This window comes from Callithrix jacchus, chromosome 2 (assembly GCF_049354715.1).
Source record: "Callithrix jacchus isolate 240 chromosome 2, calJac240_pri, whole genome shotgun sequence".
NCBI classification, from domain to species: domain Eukaryota; kingdom Metazoa; phylum Chordata; class Mammalia; order Primates; family Cebidae; genus Callithrix; species Callithrix jacchus.
In genome coordinates, this window is record NC_133503.1 from 194,884,983 (window position 1) to 194,902,551 (window position 17,569).

At 42.9% G+C, this 17,569-nt stretch overlaps 1 protein-coding gene and 1 long non-coding RNA gene across 2 annotated transcripts in view; both read left to right on the top strand.

Annotated features, from left to right (window-relative positions):
- The window catches only part of DAP (death associated protein), an 81,147-nt gene that overhangs the window by 15,116 nt on the left and 48,462 nt on the right, over nt 1-17,569 (top strand). The window lies entirely within an intron of this gene.
- LOC144581484 (uncharacterized) lies at nt 14,107-17,339 on the top strand. Its single transcript, XR_013532360.1, has 2 exons — nt 14,107-14,380; nt 15,431-17,339. It is a non-coding gene; the product is annotated as an uncharacterized LOC144581484 (long non-coding RNA).

Below are 17,569 nucleotides of genomic sequence, written 5' to 3' on the forward strand. Positions count from 1 at the left end.
CCCAGTTCTCCTGGGGCCTGCACAGGGGTCTCCTTGTAGACCCCTTGCCCTACTGAACACCTATTTTCCTTGGAGGTTCAGATTTCCAGTTGTGTTCAAGGAGCTTGATAGGAATCCATTTCCCTCGACTTTGCAATACACAAACAGGCACCACTAGCACACATGCAGGAGCTCGTCCATGTAGAAGAAAGCACTGAGCTCTCTACTTACAGCCTGCCTCCAGACAATGTCTTGGCCAGAGGAGGAGAGGGTGTGGAAAGGGAAAGAGGCTGTGGAAAGAAGCTAACCTTGATTCCTGTGGATTCGGTACATGCTTTCACTTCATTTCATTCCAGCAGTCCTGAATAATAGGTGATATTCTCCCCAGTTTGCACACAGGAAACAGAACCCCACAGAGGATATCAGCCTGTCCATAATACCATGCACCTTGCTAGGTAATGAAGCAGAAATTTAAACCCAGTTCTCATGGAGTGCTCAGCAGGCTGCGCTTCCAAAAAAAGTCGTTGCCAGGAGCAGGCGCCCACATGACGGGGTGGTGCATGTTCTTGGTAACCTCACCTGTCTGCTGGTAAGTGGCCTTCTCCACTGGGTATCGTCTGTAAAACCTCATACACTAAGTTATGGAGCAGCCACTTGAGGGAAGGAAGGGTGAAGTGTCTGAGTGATTATTAGTGATTATTGTCCATTTTAAATCATGAGATTGGCAGTGTAAAGATTCAGTCCCAGTTCTGGTTTTTAAAGAAGGCAGTTTAAAGAACATGCTAGAATTGGCATGGCATTGTGGCTCATGCCTGTAATCCCAGCACTGTGGGAGGCTGAGGCAGGCTGATCACTTGAGGTCAGGAGTGTGAGAATATGGGGAGACCCTGTCTGTACTAAAAATACAAAATCAGCCGTGTGTGGTGGCACACGCCTCCCAGCTATTCGGGAGGCTGAGGCAGAAGAATCTCCTGAACTCGGGAGGTGGAGGTTGCAGTGAGCCAAGATTACACCATTGCATTGCAGCATGGGAGACAGAGCAAGACTCCGACTCAAAAACAAACAAACAAAAATGCTAGAATTATTTTTCTCACTGACTATATTCACAAAGCTGTGTCTGGAACATTACAGCATCAGTAACTCTCTTATAAGTTGACAGTTGTATATCTAAAGGACTTGGGGTCTGACCTATTTTGGAATTGAGAAATTTCGGAGTTTAGGAGAATAATACTGCCTTGAGGAGAATAAAACCTTGCGTGTACCACATGGCACCCCCAGTGTGATCTCAAGCAGCATACTGAAATCTGTATGTGATGTTCAAACTGAATTAGATACATTTTTTAAATTTAGGGGCTTGTGTCACTTCAGGTTAAGTCTTGTTTCCATAGAAGTTATAAGGTAACCTTCTATTTTCCTAGCATTCTGGAGTTTGGAATTGAGGCTAAGAGTATGTAGGCCTATAGTCATTTCCCTCTAGAAAAACCTGAGGTGTCACTGCCCTTCTTCATAACTACCTGTTTCCCTTGGAAGAAAGGACAAGAGAGAAAGCCTTGGCTAAAGAAACGTCCTGGAAAGTTCATGAAACACATAGTTTTCTTGGTGAGTTTAAGTGGAGTAAGGTACCAATAGCAATTTCTCCACCTAACACAGTGTCAGTACAATGAGAGATGGCAATTTCTTAGCATGTTTAGAAGTAAGGACAGAACAGCCCAAATCTATTGATTTTTTTCATGAGTTGAAATGCAGCATTTATAGAAGATGAGCAATTTAAATAAATATGCCAGAAAATGAACAGATGAAGAGGAAAGATCGAGCACCCCAGCGCTGTAGATGGTAGTGTCTTATTTACCTTAAAGATTTGTTCTCTATCTCTGGAGAACCAGGTATTTTGAAGCAGGCTGACTGCAGGGTATGGTTTGCGAAGCACAGGAGCAAGGGTTTTGTTGTTGTTCCCCGAGGCCAAATTGCTATGCGACATCCCAGATGAGTGTGTTAGCACTTGTCCTCTTGACTTTGGCTTGGCTGTTTACTGCTATGGGTTAAACAACTTGACACAGCATTTACAGAACGGGGTAAGCCTGTGTACACTCTTCAGCTCTTGATGTAAGTTTCCAAAACAGCTCTTTCCAACACCCTGTACCAGGCCTGGTACTCTGTGTAATAGTTTACTTTTACCACCATGCACTCCCCCTCCTTATTTCTCTGGTGGGCTGATTGAATAATCATCATTAATAATAATAATCACTCATTCTTACAGAGTGCAGTGAGCTTGGCCCTGTTCTACCTCTGCTCTGTTCATAATAATTCATTTGATCTGTGCTACTACTCAGTTTGTCATCATCCCCGTCTCAGAGCTGGTTATTATTGGCTGTTCCTCCCATTCTGAATTACTGCTCCCTCTTCAATAGCTCTGAGGGTAAAGTGACTTTTCCAAGGGCACATGGTGGATAAGTGACAGCACCAGCATTCCAGTGCTGGTGGCAGTTTCCGGATTCCTTACTCTCTTTCACGAGGCTTTACTTACCCACTGAGCTGGGCACTTGTTTTGTGCTGGGCACTTGCTAAGTGCTTCACACTGGATTTAATGCTCTCCGCACCTATAAGTTGGTATTACTGTGCCCATTATAGAGATGAAGAAAGCAAGGTTAACAGAGGTTTTCAACCCAATGATACGTAGTCATTGGCCTGGCCAGGATTCAGCCTTGGATCTGTCTTGATTTGGAAGCCCATGCCCCTGATATGTTACAGAAGTCTCTGGATCCACCTAGACTGTAATCCTGATCTCTCTAAGTGAAACTTGTTGATTCTGGGGTTGCCCATAACCTTGTCTATAATCCAACCCATAATCCTACCCATCTGCAGCCTCACCATGGGTAGATGGTCTAATTATCACTTTACAGCAAGGTTTCAGGGAACTGGGCTGGTTTTACTTTAGGTATGGAAAAGCCTGCTTACTCGCAGAATGTATAAAACACTTAATTATCCTCTTGGACATGTCTTATGGCATGTGACTTTCCTATCCACATTACCCCATCCGAAAGTTTTATATTTTTTTATGTTGATCCCGATGTTCAGATGTAAAAGTGAATGCCTAACACCAAATGCCAGTTTCTTCCTTAGCCATAAATGTGCATTTGCAAAACTCTTTCCTTTCCTTACTAGACGTTTAAGACTGTTTTTAAATTTACTGACTCATCTGGTGGCTTCCTTCCCCATTCATTGGAAAATCAAGTACTGATTCAGAGAAAAGGGATAACTGGAAGAGTAAAGATGTTATTGTATGACAGGGAGAAAAAAAACCCTGCAACTTTTACTAGTAATTATTTTTCTTGCAATTGTTTATGCAACTCTTATTCCCTTTAATCTTGTAGTTTTCCACAGACTTAAACATAATTTCTTATGCTGCCAAGTTGCTTTGAGATGCTGTGTTTAAAAAAAAAAAATAGCCAAAATGTGAAAATGCTTTCAAAGAATTTCCATCACCTGAGTTTGAGTTACTGGTGGCTCTTCATGTCCGGGAAGAGTAATAGTCTTCATTATTATTAGCTAATACTTTCCTGTGTGGCTGCTTGATTCCATCTCAGAGCCAACCCAGTTAAGGAAAGTGGTGATTTTAAAGCCTTTTGTTGAGTGTCATGAGATGAAGTAGCCAGTTTCATTATGTAAAGGAGAGACTGCAGACTTAGAATGAACCTCAGGAGTCAGGGTTCACCACAGTAAACAGTTTAATGACAAACATTCACTGACATTCTGCCATGAACTGGGCTTGGTTCAAGATATTAAAAAGGAATGGGTAACAGGAGGGGTAAACCAGGAAAGAACAGGTTTGGTCACTGATGAGTGGTGGATGGGAAAGGGGTAGAACAAAGGAAGAACAGGAATGGGGAATAAGGAGGGGGAACAGGTCTTCCCTGAGCTTGGCTTTTTGCATAGTTCTGACTTAGAACCATGGTATGCTTCACATTCCTGACAAGTAAGCCAGCAATTCACATCAACCAAGAGTTGAGAGGGACCCAAAAGGGCATTCAGATTGAAGGGAGTGGGAAGTACAATTGCTTGATAAAACCACATTGAAGGGAGTAGGGAGTTACTTAAATAACTCTGGAAAACAACATTTTTAAGAGAAAACGATAAGGCTAAAGGCAATAAAGAACTGTGCATAAATGGTCTACTTCAGTTAGTGAACAGGCTTCTTAAAGGGTATGTGTTAGCAATTCTGCAATTGCCTTATGTGAATACTAGGATTCAACAAATAGGTAAATATGTCGTAGATCACAAGAGCCAGGTTCCTCACTGTCAGAGAAAGAGGTTACAGATAGGAAAGTGGGACGATTGAAATGAACTTGGTGCTTTTGGATGGGAACTGGAAGTATCTGTATGAACATATGGTTTTGAATAGATGGATGGGTGGATGATAGATACAAATACCTATACATACATACATACAAAAATGAATATGGATGAGAGGGTTAGTGTCATACCCGTATTTCCTAGCTTTGTTCACTGGGAGGACCTAAAGAACTGGCACCCATGTTGCCATAAGCATCCCTAGGGCCCAGACTGTGGTGTCTAAGCACCATTCCCCAGTCAGAGGAACCAGGGTTCCTTAGAGAAGTGGTTGATTCCAGGCTAGGACAGGAGAAATCCTAGATGAGCCTGGAATAATTATAGTGCCAGAACATAAGGAAGTTCTCCAGAAAGGCTTAGGGCAGGGCAGAATGTTATAGAAGCCCAGCTAAAGGATCTCCTTATGGCCTTAGCTGGAATAATTTGCAATAAAGTAATAGTATTAGATTTTAACCCATACAGTAAAATAAATACCTGTGAGTCCATACAGATATAAACAATCCAATTAATAAACCAGAAGAATGGATGGCTCTTTTTTATAGAAGAACTCCGGTTACTTAGTATATAAGAAAGGAGGGAACTAGAATATCACCAGGAGGCAAACAGCACAGTGATTGTTATAGACAAGATCCACTGATGGGTGTCAGGATTAATGGGTAAAAGTTTGAGGAGAAACAGATATTTACGTAGTCAACAGGATATTTGCATAGTCTCAAAGTATCTTCCCCAATATATGTATTAATTACAAAACAAAATGAAAAGAGTGTCTTTATCATGGAAGCCATGAGAAGGACATTGTGTACAGTATGAAAATGGAAACAAGGCAGAGTGCCACCTTCAGCCTCAGCTGGGAAAATGCAGGTTTATTGACACAAAAAAATACTACAGAAAGCCTTCGCTGCTCTGCCTGTGTCTGTGAATGACCGTGAAGGTGCCATGTGTGTTGATTTTGGGGTTACAAGTAAATTTTAGCAAGTGGGCAAGTTTACAAAAATGGAATACGTAAATAGTAATGATGGACTGAACTTATTATCTGGCCCTTTATAGAAAAGCCTTGCCAACCCTCGTTTTAACTTAGTCTTCCCTCAAAAACTATTCTACTACTTCATAAACAACGTAAGAAACTTACAGCAGTGTACTTCTAATTTCCACTCTACCCACTTTGTGTTTTCTCATATACTTCTACCAATACTATAAAAAATAATGTGCTGGTGATTACTTAACTCCTGGCCCTCCAAGAAAAAAAAATTTTAAAGCCCTGATTTGTAGCATTTGCTATTTTTATGGTGTGAATACTCTTATCACAGCCCCCTGCTTTTTTTGGGACAGGGTCTCACTCTGCCACTCAGGCTGAATTGCAGTGACATGATCCTGGCTCACTGCAGCCTCAGCCTCGTGGGCTTAAGCAATTCTTCCACTTCAGCCTCCTGAATAGCTAGGACTAGAGGTATGCACCACCATGCTTAGCTAATTTTGAAAATTTTTTTGTAGAGACCAGGTCTCACCACATTGCCCAGGCTGATCTCAAACTCTTGGGCTCAAACAATTCTCCCACCTCAGCCTCCTGAAGTGCTGGGATTATAGGCATGGACCACTGTGTCCAGCTACACCAATTTTAAACTAAGAACATGACATTACTAAACAGACTTGTGAAGACATGTGAACAGTCAGCTCTCCCATGCCAGTATAAGTCAGCTCCAACACACCACTGGCTACAATTTCCGTTTACATTGTTATTATTTTAATAGTAGCCTTTTAAAGGTATTTAAAGAAACACAGATATGAAATATCTTTTAAAGATTCATTATGCACATCTAATGTTCATTCTGTCTGGTGTCCTTTATTTCCCCCCACTAGGTTTCTATCTGTTTTATTGTCTTACTGAGTGATAGTGAATGTCTGCTGAAGATGAATTAGGTTTTGTCTTTCTGAAAATATCTTTGTTTTGCTTTTACTTTTGAAAGATGTTTTCACTATATATTGAATTTCTAGTTAAAAGTTTTTTCTTTTAATGTGTTAAACATGGCATTCCATTTTTTCCTGGCTTCCATTGTGTAAAGTTAGAAGTCAGCTGTAATTCTTGTCATTTTTCTCTTTGGTTCTGGTCATGTTTCTGTTTACTTATGGTTACTTTCAAGATTTTCTCTTTATTTTTGTTTTTCAACAGTGTGTTTGTGATGCACCAAGTTTGGTTTTCTTTGTATTTATCTTACTTGGGGTTTACTGAGTGTCTTTGATCTATGGTTTGGTGTCATCAGCTTGGAAAAATTGTTTTTTTTCTTTTCAAAAATTTCTTTGCTTCATTTTCTCTTCTTCTTTTGAGACTCCAGTTATCATATTAAACCATTTGACAGGGTCACAGGCCATGGATGCTGCTTTTCTCCCCTCCACCGCCGACTCTTTTTCCTCTTTTATTTCAGCGTAGATGGTTTCTTTTAAATCGATCCCTTTCTGTTGTGCCCAGTGTTTGGGCACAAGACATCCTGTTTTCCATTTCCACCTCCATTTGGCTTTTAAAAATGTATAGCTTCCATTTCTCTGCTGAAATTTCCTGGTTTTTTCACACATATTTGTCAGTTATTTTAAATCTTCATCGGATGAGTCCAGTATCCAGGCTTGATTCCTCGCTCTGTTAACTGTTTGTTTCTTTGCAATGGGTCACATCACTTCTTCAAGCATCTTTTAATTTTTAATTAAAGTAAAACCTAGTGTGTAAAAGAATGATAGAGACAGAAATGGCACTAGAAGCTGAAGTAAATTTACATCAGTCGAGAAAACAGCATGTCTTTTCTGTTTGAACCCATTTGTGTGTGTGTGTGTGTGTGTGTGTGTGTGTGTGTGTGTGTAGGAGTTAATTTAGTATTTATAGTTGAACTGGGCCTGGGATGTGTCATTGCTTTAGTTAAATTCAAGACTTAACAAACATCAAAATAATTTAAGGTAGGATTATGACTTTCCACTTGTAGTGGCTTAGGATATGAATGCCTCAAAGGTGTGTCTACTTTCCTGCTCTGCCCTTGGACTTCAGCAGGCTCTGTGTGTATGCTGAGCCTTGTGGGTGAGAGCATTTCAACTCTCCCATCCCTTTGCAACCAAGGTTGGCCACTGCTTGGTCCTGGGAAAGGCCTAGAGTGCCAGTGGGAATCATAATATTTGCCTCATGTGATTATAATTCATTGGTCAATTAGACAATATATAAAAACACCTGAACCATCTCAGGCACATATTAAATGATAGCTGTTATTACATCTGTGGTGATTTTTAAAACTTTATTTTGAAATAATTTCAGACATACAGAAGAGTTGCAAAAAACAAAAAAGTACCTAAAAATCCCATCTACCCCTCACCATGTTCCCCATATGGTAACATTTTACCACATTTGCTTCTCCCATTTCTTACCCTTACATATATCTAAATCTACATCTGTCTGTTTATATGAACTTTCTTCTGAAGGGCCCTTTTACTCTGGAATACTTCAGTGTGTGTTTACTAAAAGCAAGTACTGTGTAATTATCGATATCAGGAAACTGACATTGAAACGGTACTGTTGTCTAATCTACAGACTCTTCAGACTTGACCAGTTTTCCCACTGCTGCCACAAATTTCAGTCCAGAATAATACCTTCATTTAGTGACATATCTTTAGTTATCTTTAACCTAGAACAGTTATTCAGCTTTTTAAAATCTTTAATGACCTCGACATGTTTAAAGGGTATAGGTCATTTATTTTGTAGGATGTCCCTCAGTTCAGTTTTTCTGATGTGCCTCCACGATTGGATTCAGGTCCTGCTTTCAGCTCAGGGACCACACAGAAGCGAGATCTCGTCTTCTTGGTGCATCAGATGAGGAGGCACATGACACTCCCCATCCCATGGATGGCAATGCCAGTTTTCATCTCCTGGTTAAGATGTCATCTACCAAGTTTCTCCACTATCAATTTACTATTTTACCCTTTGTAATTCATACATATCTCATGGGGGAATACTTTGAGACTCTATGAATATTGTGTTTCCCATCAAACTTTCGCCTGCTACTTTGAGCATTCACTGATGATGCTTGCCTGAAGCAGTGACTACTATAGAGATACTGTATTCATTTCCCAGGGCTACCTTCACAAAATACCCCAACCTGGCAGCTTAAAATAACATGTTTGTCATCTCGGTTCTGGAGGCCAGAAGGCTGAAAGCAAGGTATGGGCAGGTTGGTTGCTTCTGGGAGCTGTGGGAAGCATTTGTTCTGCGCTGCTCCCCTAGCTTCTGGAGGTTTCTGGCAATCTCTGGCATCCCCTGGCTAGTAAATGCATCGCTCCAGTTCTCTGCCTTACGTGGTTTCTTTCTGTGTCTCTTTACATCGTCTTTCCTCTCTGCGTGTCTTTGCGTCCAAATTTCCCCTTTTTATAAGGACACTGGTCATATTGGATTAGGACCCATCCTGATGAATTTATTATAACTGGATTACCTCCATAAAGATCCCATTTCCAAATAAGCTCACATTCTGAAGAACTGAGAGTTAGGATTTCAACATGCCATTTTTGGAAGACTCAAGTCAGCCCACCCTTAACAGATGCCAAATGGTGATCTATGGCAATTTTTAATGGTTCTCTCAGTCAAGTTCATTGTTAAGATAATAAATAAAAAATTTTAAACTTCAGTTAAAAGATGGCCCAGCCATGTGCCAGCTTAAATCTCAGGCCTGTATCCCTGGGAATTTTTATCTTTGAGCCATGATCTGCATGTTTGAACTTTAAGCTGTTTGGTGAAGCAATGTCAACATCACCCTTAAATTCCAGTGTCGCCTTTTCTATCCAGGCTAGTTGCAAGCTGCCTTTTAAAAGGAGCGTGTCCCTTTGCTCTGTGATGGGCATGGAGATTTCAACAGACCAGGGATGCTGAGCATTGTCCAGCTCTCAGACCCTTTTTTTTTTTTTTCCAAGACTGAGACTTTCTCTGTCACCCAGGCTGGAGTACAGTGGTGCGATCTCAGCTCACTGCAACCTCCACCTCCTGGGTTCAAATGATTCTCCTGCCTCAGCCTCCTAACTGGGATTATAGGCCACATGCCACCATGCCCAGCTAGTTTTTGTATTTTTAGTAGAGATGGAGTTTCACCATGTTGGCCAGGCTTGTCTCAAACTCCTGACCTCAGATGATCGCCTACCTCGGCCTCCCAAAGTGCTGTGATTACAGGTATGAGCCACCGCACCTGGCTCAGCTCCAACACTGAGTGCCCTGTGCTGGCAGGCAGAGCCCACCACCTGGCAGCAACAGCTGACCCAGGTGCTGGAGTGCACTGGCCACAGAGCCTTGCCCTGGCCAAAGGCAGAGCCGCAGCCTGGCCAGGGCCCTGAGTGACATGGAATGTCCCTGTGAGGGGCTGACTGGCACAGAAGGCATAGCAAGACCCTCAGAATAAAAAGCAAACCCGATTTCATGGCAGCATGTAAAATAGTAGCAAAGAACCAGTCTACCCTGGAAAGGAGAATCAGGAAGATTCCCATTGCTGTTGGGCATCTCTTCCTGTCAGGTTTGTAGGATTGAGACTCAGAGACCAAGTCTGTAGGCAAAATGGGGCATTGCCTAAGTGTTACAGTTTATGGGCCAGCAAGGCAGTGGTGAAAGGAAGTGTTTGCCTGTGGCAACTTGGGCAACAGAAAGTTGACAGAGCAAGCACAAGCCTCCTCAAGCCCCCTGATGGCAGCCGAGTCAGCTGGCAGGACCCACTGTGTGCAAAGGCCATGCAGGATGGCATCTGCGCAAGGGAGGCTGCCCAGGGAGGGTTGGCATCTGCCTCTCCAGAGGCTGCAGCCTATCCTGATCACAGCATCGAGGTCTGCCATTATGTATCGTCTCACAGTTGTGGAGGCCAGAAGCTTGAGATCAAGGTGTCGGCAGGAACACATTCCCTCTGCAGGTGCTGGGGAAGGTCTGTCGCAGGCCTTTCAGGTTCTTGTAGTTCTTGGCTGGTGGCAGCCTCACTCTGCTACCTTTGGATGATATTCTCCCTGTATGCCTGTGTGTGACCAAACTTCCCCTTTTACAGACACCAGTCCTATTGGATTAGGGGCCTCCCCTTCTCCAGTAAGACCTCTTTTTAATTAAGTACATCTGCAGCAACGCTGTTTCCACATAAGGTCATTCTCTTAAGTCTGGAGCCTAGGAGCTCAACATATGTTTCTTGGGGAAACGTAAATTCAACCCAGCACAAGCAAGCAGCACCTCGTGCCACTAGGCATCAGTTGGCAATACCCGGCTCTGTTGGCATCCCAACAGCAATGACAGCATGATAATTTACTAACTGGGAGGCTTCCATGGCAAATGATTCTCTCTTCCCCTGTGCCAGCATTTACTGTTGCCCAGGCTGAGCACTGCAGCAGCCCGCTTTCCTGATCAGGGGCATGCTGTATACAGGGGTGTGGCCCCAAATTTGGTCATACACTGCATCAGTTAAGAAAAATGTTTTCTACATGCATCTCCCATGTATGTATGTTCATTTTAAAAGTACACATGTGTACTATTCTACCATGACATCAGTTATGAAACGTGGACAAGGTGGATGGTAAGGTATTTGAGAAAGATGAAATAAGCAGTATTTTAAGTGTCTTGCTATTTCTAGTGACTTTGTACTATCATTAACTAATCTCAAGGTCCAGATACCCTTGAGATGGGATTTCTCGTTAATGATTCAGGATGTAAATCTAAATTTCTAATGGGCTTCCAGGCAATTTCAGATTTTGTGGGGGAGAACTGCTGCTTGTCAGATGTGATTAGGTTGTTGTTATTTGTAACATGGAAACCAATGACGACAGGCTTATGCTCACTTGTGCTCGTATTGGGATTAACTTCAGCCTCTAGAGGTTATTTTTTCAGGAATTTCTAAGCCACTTTTCCATTTTGTAAAAGTTGGCTTAAATTCACTCTAAATACAACATCTGAGCACAGTTTGAGGCACTTGGGGATATACTGAGGATAAAACTAGAGAATTGAACTCATTACCCCGTTAACCAGATGGAGTCATGGGTGTGTTGCAGGACACTGAAAGCAAGGGAAGGGCACGGAGGCTTGTGGGCAGCCACCCCCCTGCTTCCTCAGGAGCTCTGAGGACCAGAAGGCTGGGTGAGGGGCAGTTTGCCTGGGGGGCACAGCGTAAATAGTGGCAAAGCTTAATTCATTTTGTTTCTTTAGATAAAAAATAAATGTAAATAGAATATACCTTCATGTTTAGCTAATTTTCCCAACGAAATAATTGCCTTCTTAAGCGCAAGGGACTGCCTTAATCATGGATTAATTTATCATGGCCAATACCACTTCTGTTGTTGTGTATAGTGGAAATTAAACATTTCGCCCAATGCCTGTGGATATGTATATTTTAGCACGTTCAGTAAAAAATGACACTATGAGCATTTTAAACAGTTTTGCCATCGCCCTATGAACACAGAGTAATAGCACTGTCAGGATTCCTAGTGAATCCAGCCTGATTCCTTCTCTCTTGGAGGTGGGACCAGAGAAAGGCCTGAGGCTGGCAGGCAGTGAATCAAAGCCTCGCCACAGAGGGACGGAGCATATGGGTACCCATATGTCATGAGATCCTGGCCAAACTCTTCAGATCAGGGGATGAGAAAGAAAGTGAAGGGGGCCAGGTTTTCCTCCAGGGCCAGTTGCAGCTGGTAATAGGCTTTAAGACAGTGTTTGTACAACATCTGGCGGCATAACGGATGTGGAAACCAGGTGTGATTTATGAGCTTCCAAATGGCCTCTTCCTGCTCCCTCCCCCTCCACACGTCCCAGCCTCCTTCTAAGATTGTCACATTCCCATCTTGCCCCGCCAGGGCTCTTTTTATCTTATGGAAGGAGGGAAGAGAGGAAATGGGGCCATCAGTTCTGCCTTCCAGACTCTGCTCTGTGCATCTGCACTGGAGTCAGCCTCTCGGAACGGACCGGCTCTTTTGTTTTTATGGTGACTCAAAAGGTTGCACTATTTATCAGGAGTGTTTTCTTATTACATAAACATATGAACTGAATTTAAATCAGCTCTCCAGTGCTTGGATTTTATAGAATGAAATATGTAATAATAACCACATCAAACTGAGAGCCCTTTATTATTAGGTTAAAATCACTAGGCCTGAAGTTTGTAAGTCCTCTTTATCTAAATAAACCCTGTTGACTTCAAAATTGTCTCGGAAGGCATAGCACTCAGAAAATACTTGCTGAATCAGTCATAGTTTCTTGGACTTTGATATACTCAAATAAAATAGTTAATTAACTTGGTTACTTCTTATTTTCCAGTTGGTGAAAAAGGTGAATTGGTAATAGCTGTGTTGGGGAAGAAAATTCTTTATCCTCACGTGTTCTGTTGGGCCTTCAGTTCTTTCTAGGAAGGATGTTTACTTGGATTTTGGATTTTTGATTGTGTACCTCCGCTAAGGCAGGACTGTAGTCATTTGTAATTAATATGGGCAGGAGTATCAAGGGTGGTGTTCTACTCAAGAGATTCTCATAGAACGCAGATTTAGAGCTGGATACAACCCGAGGATCACTTAATCCAGGTGCTCCTAAGAGGAGCCCTTGAGAGGTAAGATGTCAGACTTTGCTAAAGATCCAGAAGGATCTAGATACCAAAAGTGAAGCAAATATCAGGTAGCGCCCCACTAAGTTTTCTGTGTTAAAAATTAGCTCTCATCCCCTCCTGGACATATACCCAAGAGAACTGAGAACAGCAGGGTCACCAAGAGATGTCTGTGCTCTCACGTTCACAGCAGCATTGCTCACAGAGCCCAAGAGGTGGAAGCAACTCATGTGCCCATAAGCAGATGAATGGATAAACAAAATATAGTGTGTGCACGCACACACACACACACACAGGAATAGCATTCAACTTTAAAAAAGGGGGAAATCCTGTCAAATGCCACAGCATAGGGGAACCTGGAGGTCATTATGTTGAGTGAAAGAAACCAGCTACCAAAGGATAATTACTGCGCGATTCTCTGTATATGCGGCATCTAAAGTAGTCAGACTCATAGATACAGAAAGTTAGAATGGTGGTTACCAGGGACTGGGGGAAAGCGGAATGTGAATTAGTATTTAATGTGTACTAAGTATCAGATTTGCAGGATGAAGAAGTTCTGGAGATCTGTTTCACAACAATGTAAATATACTTAACACTACTAACCTATACACTTAAAATGGTTAAGATGATAAATTTTGTAATGTTTGTTTTTTGACCATAATAAGAATATTTCTAAAACAAATAACAAGGCCCTTGATGCTATGGTAAGCAGTTTGGTGGACACTTAAAAAACTGAACAGCATTTCCATGGGACCTGGCAATTCTCTTCCTAGGTATATACTCAAGAGAACTGGAAACAAGTGCTCAAACAGAAACTTGGACGTAAATGTTCATCCCATCATTATTCCCAATAGCCCAGACATTGATCAGCTGATGAATGGAGACACAAAACATGGTATATTCATACAAGGAACGAAGGGCTGATTTATGGTACAGTCAGGGAGGAACTTTGAAAACGTTATGCTACGTAAAAGAAACGAGACACCAGGCCACATATTGAACAACTCCATTTATATGAAATCTCCAGAATAAGCAAATGCATAGAGACAGACAGCAGATGACGGATTGCCAGGGGCTGAGGAGAAAAGGGGGAAGGGTGAGTGGCTGCTGAATGGGTATCGGTTACCTTTGAGGATGAGGAAAGTTCTAGAATTAGATGGTGATGCTGGTTGTATAACATAGCAAATGTATTAAAAGCCACTAAATTATACAATTTCAGGTAGTTAAAATGGTGGATTTTATGTTCTATGAATGTTACCTCAATATAAAGGAAGTCCTTCTGCATGAAAATTGGGAACCGTGGCACCTTGTCATCGCTGAGGAAGCGGAAGCTCACTGTGGTGAAAGGACTTTCAGGAGGACCATGACTGAACTCATCAGGGACGTCAGGACCGTTCCGGGGTTGAGAGAGGCATCTCCTGCAGCCAGGCTCAGGCAGCAAGGACACATTGACTCCTTAAAGAAATCCCAGGATGAGGTTGACGACAGGAGAGGTGGGTCCCTTGGGCTCTTCCAGGGCCACCTCTCTGCCCTCCTCCTGGAGCAGCTGCCTCTGCAGGCTGGCACAGGGTTAGCCATAGCGTATCCATGCTTTATACCCAGACAAGTGGCATTGAGAGAAAGAAACAGGCATCTCTTTCACCTCTTTTTAGGAGCAAGTAAAGCTTCACCGGAAGTCCCCTAGCACACTCATTGGCCAGAATTGGGTGACTTGACTCTCCGTAAGTCAGACATTGCTAAGATTGCCTTAGATGTGCAGTTTGCAATGCCACCGAGGTTGGGAAGTCAGGTACTGAGACCAGTACCATAGGCATTGTGGCCTGGCAGAAGCCAGGCTAGGGAGGTCTCCTGGAGCAGTGGGGGTGAGCAGTTGGCCCAGTTCTGTACAGAGAAGGAATGAAGTGCAGGGAGCACTGCTGAGCCACATGTTAGGACCTGGAGCCTGGGGAATGAGGTTCAGGAGCCCTTGCACAGGGCTCAGGATCCAAAGCCAATATGGCTGGTGGCTAGAGGTCAGAATCCAGGTCCAGATTCTGAGGTACAACTGGTACCAGCCAAAGCCTTGGAGAGATTCCTCCCTTCGCCCATGGGCTCTTTATAGAGAAAGATTCTCCCCTCCAGGGCTCCCCATAGTGCCCCGTCTTAAGGCCAGGCCTGGTCTACAGTGGGTGTGTGTTTGAACCCAGAAACAGACATAAATAGCAACTGCACTTTAGAACAAAGACACTGATTGGTTTATAAGTAAGGCCAAATCTTTTTAAAGATTATCCCTACAGGATCCATCAGAACTAACCAGAGACCACTGGTTAAATTACTAGAAGTTTACCATCTCCCACTCTTGTAACAGATTTGTACAGGAAGGGTTCGTGTCCTAATAATTTTTCCAGCAGCAGCCCTTAGCTGTTTTCCCTGGCATGCACATCCGAGTATCCACTCCCTGTACATTATTCCCCTGATGTCCGTGTAAGTGCCTCGTCTGTGCCAGGTATTCTCTACACAGCGAGGACACATTAGTGAGCAAAACAAAATCCCTCTTCTCACAGGGCTGGCATACCACTGGGAGCAACAGACGAAGAGCACACGGACAGCTAAACGTGCTCTGGTGAGTAGACCTAGCAGGGCTGCAAAGGAAGCACAGAAGGCAAGGGACGGCAAGGGGTCTTTATCTCCTGAGAAAGCTGTCGGTGACGAGAGCCTAATTGAATTTCGTAACCACCATAATTGGTAGCCCAGGCCCTCTGCAGAACGCATGTGGAAAGAGAAAATGAAGACAGATGCTAGGGTGGCTGCCCCAGGACACAGCTGTGCAGGCAGACTCCGGCAGCACCTGGATGTCCGAGCACGTCTGCTCCACTGTTAACTTGGGGTCACCATAAAGATGAATATTCTGCTAAGGGGACCCAGAGTAGCATCTCTATGGACGTGGCTTCAAGCTGTATGGGCAAGCCTGAGGCTAAGGATTTTGCAAACTAGGCATGATCAAGAGTGTTTGGTGTGCTAGTCAGAATGTGGTTGGCTGTAGTTGCCCTGGCATTATAGGAAGGAATACCCAAGAGAGAACACTGAAGGAAAGGGGACGTCTTTGGTATTCTAAGAATTTGACAAAACCACTAACTAGATCACTTTGGATTTGTGTAAGTCAGGAATAAAGATTATAAATGACATCCGTTAAGCATTCCTTTGTAGCAGTTTCATAGTGATGATAATGGAATTTAGGGCAATTTTGGCCAATCTAAATTAAGAGATGTAATTGCTGTTTACCTTTCTGGGTGGCATCGTGGGAGGTAGAAAATGAAGGGGAGGGAGGCTAAGATGGTGGAGTAGAAGTGTGCCTGTTCTGATACAGGTGCCCATTTTCAAAGTTGGTTGGGTATAAAGTCTGTTTGACTTTAAGAGCACAAATTCATTGCATTTATCTAACGTTCCTGCCTACAGAACAGCACAGCATGGCCTGTGTAGCTAAGGTTAACTTTCAGCTACACTTGCCTCAGTAGAAACTGGACATGAGGGAATTGTTTTGACATTTTTGAAACCTACACTCTTTATAGGAAAAGAGTTGTTGATATCCTACAATGTTAAATAAGTTCTGTAGGTTGAGAAGAAAACTAGGACAATTAACAACGTGAATGTTGTCAGTTAACATGCTGTTTAATTTACATGAGGAAGTTGATACTATTTGAACCTGAAAGAGCACATAGAATTTCAATAGGCGGAAATATGGCAAATCTGTACTGGTTGGGGAGACAGCATCAACGTTCATTTTTAAAAAAGCAGAAAAAATGATGTCACTGATGCTGGGGATGGGGCTGGCTGGCCCTCTCCCCCTGCCTCTTTTCCTCCGCCTCTCTCCTCTTCCCCTCCGCCTCTCTCCCCACCATTCACTCACATTTTGACATAAGGGTGCTAGACGGGGGTATCTCTCCAGACCTTCTTCATGGGTTAGCCCCGCAGCCCCTGCCTAGTGCTGTGGTCATGATCAAAAGTCGTATCTAAAGGCAAGACATGTTTCTGCTCGTTTGTGATTAATTTGAACCCAGGAGTTGATTACGTCTGTTTACTTGGACTTACTGGAAGGCCAAGTTTTCTCAAGAACATTAACAAATCAGTAAAATTCTAAATTTATTGCTTTAATTTCTTAAACTCAGAATCAGCTTCTCCATATATCTGTTTATATTTAATTTCCCAGAAGGTCTGAAAAATAGGGCAAAAGAACGTAGTCTCTGTCCATCAGAGGTCTTCTTTGTTGTCTTTTTGGCCTATCTTTTGGGCTCAGTCTAAATCTTTCCCCCTGGCAAGTAACTTCACACTTAAGGCTTCTAAAAAGTAGCAGTGATAGTTAAAAACCTAATACAGGCTGAAAATGAATGGAAAGCTCATATAAATCAATAATAAACACATCAAATTCCCAACGGATTAAAAAGAAAATGAACAAATAATTCTCAAAAGAATAAATATTTGAGGCTGAGCATGGTGGCTCACAGCTGTAATCCCAGCACTTTGGGAGGCCAAGGCGGGTGGATCACAAGGTCAGGAGTTTGAGACCAGCCTGGTCAAGATGGTGAAACTCCGTCTCTACTAAAAACATAAAAATGAGCCAGGCGCGATGGCAGGCACCTGTAATCCCAGCTACTCAGGAAGCTGAGGCAGGAGAATCACTTGAACCCAGGGGGCAGAGGTTGCAG